Source organism: Delphinapterus leucas, chromosome 12, assembly GCF_059928025.1.
Source record: "Delphinapterus leucas isolate spDelLeu-1000000601 "Yukka" chromosome 12, BTC_Dleu_Yukka2, whole genome shotgun sequence".
Lineage (NCBI taxonomy): Eukaryota > Metazoa > Chordata > Mammalia > Artiodactyla > Monodontidae > Delphinapterus > Delphinapterus leucas.
In genome coordinates this window covers 70,913,185-70,917,585 of record NC_143140.1, presented here as the reverse complement: position 1 = coordinate 70,917,585, position 4,401 = coordinate 70,913,185, and the positions used below count along the sequence as shown (strand labels likewise).

General features: G+C 46.8%; 1 long non-coding RNA gene across 1 annotated transcript in view; it reads left to right on the top strand.

Annotated features, from left to right (window-relative positions):
- The window catches only part of LOC149747896 (uncharacterized), a 91,903-nt gene that overhangs the window by 68,277 nt on the left and 19,225 nt on the right, over positions 1-4,401 (top strand). The gene's annotated exons all lie outside the window — the stretch shown is intronic.

Below are 4,401 nucleotides of genomic sequence, written 5' to 3'. Positions count from 1 at the left end.
CCCAAAAACAATCCCTTTAAAATTCAATAGCTCCATAAGGAAAGCTTGGTTTTCAAAGATGGGCTTTATGTGGAATCTCAGGTGATCTCTCACATATAGTTTAGCAGGACTTACTTGGTGTGTTCTGGGTACCCAGTAAGGTGAAGGTTAGAGAGATTATGTATCGATGTGGATTTAATTTTGGATTTAGGGAGGTGCATGGTCAGTCCAATCCAGTTTCTATTTTATTTCCTATCCCTCCTGCAAAGGACTTTCTGTGCAACTGTAATGTGCTATGCCTCTCAGTAGCCCCAGGGTGTAGCTGATGGGACAAAACCAGGACGAGGGAGGAAGCTCTTTTTGCCGTACCCTAAAGGACTCATAGAGGATGATTCTTTGCTTCCATTTAAAAAGTGGAAGGAAGATCCAGAAATCCCAATCACTTCCTGTCCCTTCCCTTGAGCAGTGATGCCAAATCCACAGGTTGGTGGTTAGAGTTTTCCATCAAATATTTAAAAATGTCTCCTTTACCTGAACACCATCCACTTGAAACGACTAATTCCTTCTGTTTTGGTGCATTTTTGCCTCCAAGTTTTACAGAATGTTTTAGAATGTTCTGGTTCTTTTTCCCTAACTTGCTAATCATTGGCAGAATAAGCGGGAACATTCCCAGACGGCAGCCTTTCTGGGTAAAGCTCCCCTGTGGATGGAATTTGGGAACCACTGGTACCAGGGTGACATACGAGCCTGCCAATGGCTTGGGCCACTTCGGGATTCTAAGGCACTAGATTCCTCTCATCTCATGGAAAGTTTCATCTATCCTGTCCGTCCCAAGGTGCATTCCAAGAGGTTGACCAGATCCCACCCGCCACCCAACCCCCGCTTTTTGTTTTTCAAGCCCCAAAGCTCTATTCTGAGCCAGATGTTTATTGATTTGTTTTTCAGAGGGCCGCCTAAAGTATCAGCAAAACCCCTTGCACGTAGGAAGCCATCAATGGCCATTTCTGGGGAGTAGGGAGTACATGGGCTTGAAGAGGAGAAAACTAGAGCAGTCTGCGGAACAAAGCCCACAACCTGGAAACTGGTGGGAAAACTCCCAGTGGACTGACAGGGGCGGGAGAACTCAGGACAGGACAGTATGACACAGAGCCTTCGTTTGGTGGGAAGAGGAAAGGCAGAGCCGCAGAGCAGGTTCTCCTGGGGTTACCAAAACGCCAACTTGGCAAGTCACATGGCCCTTCCAGGACTCAGTTTCCTGTTTTGCAAATTGAGGGAGTAGAATGTTTTGGATTAAATGCTTTCTCTCTAATGCCCCTTCCGCCTTTCCGTTTTGGCAAGATAAATTTCAGCGAAGCTTCTAATTCAACATAAAGCTTCTAAAGAGACAAGTCAGGAGATCTTGGAAAGGGAATCCTGACTGCAGTTGATGAATGACATGTAGAAGAAAAGACAAGACGGAGGACTTAATCTGTGAGGCGCAGTATAGAGGGTGGGTGAGCTGGGTTTCTGCTCTGCTGTGTACTGGCTGTGTCGCCTGTGGCTGTGGTACCACCTCTCTGAAGCTTTTTCAACTGTAAAACATAAAATTTGGGTAACACCAGGACCTGCTTTACTAGTACTTGTGCAGGTGGTGAGGGTCACCTGACATCATGAATGCGAAGATCTTGGCTCGTTGCCTAGCATGTGGCTGAGAAATGTTGGCTGCTGGTGTGAAACACGTGAGGATGGACTCGCAGGTGAAGGAAGGAGAGAACATGGGAGACTTTTGAGGATGCTGTGGTTTAGGAAAATCCCCACTGGAGGTAGGTTCCCATACAAGGAAGCAGTCAGCACAAACCTGTATCAGAAATAGATCCCTCGAAGGGCTTCCCTGGTGGCGCAGTGGTTGAGAGTCCGCCTGCCGATGCAGGGAACACGGGTTCGTGCCCCGGTCCGGGATGATCCCACATGCCGCGGAGCGGCTGGGCCCGTGAGCCGTGGCCGCTGAGCCTGCGCGTCCGGAGCCTGTGCTCCGCAACGGGGAAGGCCACAACAGTGAGAGGCCCGCGTACCGCCAAAAAAAAAAAAAAATAGATCCCTTTGGCCTGTGGCCTGTATTCAATAATACTGATGCTAGTTTAGTGTAAAATTTTCTTATTTGTTCACCTTGGATTTTTCCATTGCTTTTTAGTTTTTAAAATACAGCATTAAAATCCTATCTATCTTGATGATAGGGTTTTGCCCCCTCTACCCCACCTAAATTTTGCAGTCAAGGCCGGTGTTCACTCGTCTCACCTGCCAACTAAAAACTGTCACTTGCCATCTGGTTCTACAAGAATGAAGTCATTCGCCACTGCAGTCGCTGACCCTCAACACCCCCTGAAAGGAATTTGGGGCTGAGATCAGGAATGAGGCACTCTGTGCTCTGGGGAAAACTAGCAGAACAGGCCTTCACATAGTTAGATATCTTCAGGACAAGATTTTATGAGCCCATTTTCTCACATCTTCTCATATCTAGAAAAGCACTAAAATCATTCGTGGTGACATCTGCTCCTCCTGACTGGCAGCAACCTTCTGCCAAAATGCGTGCTTGATTGCACGTACCCCCTTTTCCAAATCATATATATAAACTGACCTCCCCCGACCACCTCTTCAGAGCAGCTCCTCAGAGCTCTCTGAGAGGCTGTCTCCAGGGCTCTAGTCCTCATTTGGCCCCAAATAAAACTTAACTCACAACTCTCATGTGGTGCATTTTATTTTTCAGTCAATGCACCCCAGCCCCAGCCCTGCCCAAAGCAAGGTTGAAGACTTGTTCAGTCCTCAAAGTCAATCCCATAACACGATGTGTAGTGATTTGGTCTCGAAAGTTGAGGGAAGCAGCATGTTCCACCCCCCAAATGTGCCACTTTGACATAAGAATTCTTTTGACATGAAAACATTTGAATTCCTGACATCCCTTATCTGCCTAAAAGCAGAACCTCTCGAAAGAACTCAATGGTCATAAATTCTTTCCCTGGGAGCAACACTAATGTTCTCTTTTGGGAGCAGAGAAGACCATACCACATCCAGACATCTCACAAGTAATCATATCTCCCATCTATTCTCTTAAGGGCTCAGTTATCTTTCCAAAAAGTAATTTGCTTTTCCATAAGTGCCCTCTCTTCCCCTCCCTTTGCCCAGCTAAGTTAAGATATATAGACCCCGAGTTCTAACCACCCCTTTCAGTCACACATCCCCGAGTGTTCCCATGTGAGGTGCGATGCCCGTGTTAATAAACTTGTTTTCCTCTTGTTAATCTGTCTTTTGTCAGTCCGGTTTACAGTGTCCCAGCTGGAGAACCTAAGATGGGTAGAAGAAAAAAATTTTTTTTCTCTCCCCAACAAGGCTCAGCCCCATCTAAATGATGACAACAGCAAGAAGAGAAGGAAAGATGCCTTTGTTCTACTGACTACGGAAGGAAGTCAGAAAATAAGAGCTACCATGTCTCGCCTATGCTGGCACCCACTTGCCATAAAGGCAGAATGTAGGCCTCCTAGAGCAGAGGAAGAAAACGAGCGAGAATACCGTTAACATAAGCCTTCACTTAGAATGCCAGGTGTCAGACTCTCTAACTTGGAGGACGGTGGACTATTTTATGGGGCCTTAGTAGGAGGGAGTAGGCAGAAGTCCAGCTAGCTTCACGGCTAGCTGGTCAAAGATGGTTCTCTGAAGAAGGAGGAGTTGTTCTTGTGGATTAGCAGCTGTTGGGCAATTTGGATTTTTATCAAGAGGGATAAAGAGGAAAAGTTGCAAAAGTGGGTGTGGAGGAAGAACTGCAAAAAACAAGGATGGGGACGCCACTGGGGGTGATGCTCAGTTCTTCAGGGCCCCTGGCAGCTCTGTCCCTCCATCCACAGGTAGGAGGTCTAGCAGGCCTGGGCAGGTAATTTAACATTTTCAAAGAGGCTCTAATTATTACCTTACAGCGGGAGAGGGGGGGTCAGGTGAGGGTGGGAATGGAGAGCTTTAAGTATTCTGGAAAGTTTGTATTTCCCTTGGGCTCTTGTCTGTTCTCAGGGGAGACAATAGCACCATTCACAGCTCAAATGACAGGCCACATAGGCAACAGCTTGGCAACACTTAATGCCCAGGCCCTGTGCTGAACCGAGGGGCCACTCATATGAGGGCCTTGCCCGTGGAGCTCATGCAGCAAAGCCCCGGGGAACCTAAGTTACTGACGTGGTATGAGCAGTGCTTTGCTAACTCTGTCACTTCGTATAGCAACTAAAGAGTTTCATTGTAAAGAGGTTTTACATGTAGCACCTAGTTTTTGTTTTCACTACCACACTGTAAGGCAACAACTTTTAGCCATTTCTTTTATGGATGAAAAGACTCCCCCATAAAACATTTTTTTTTTTTTTTTTTTTTTTTTTTTTGCGGTACGCGGGCCTCTCACCGCTGTGG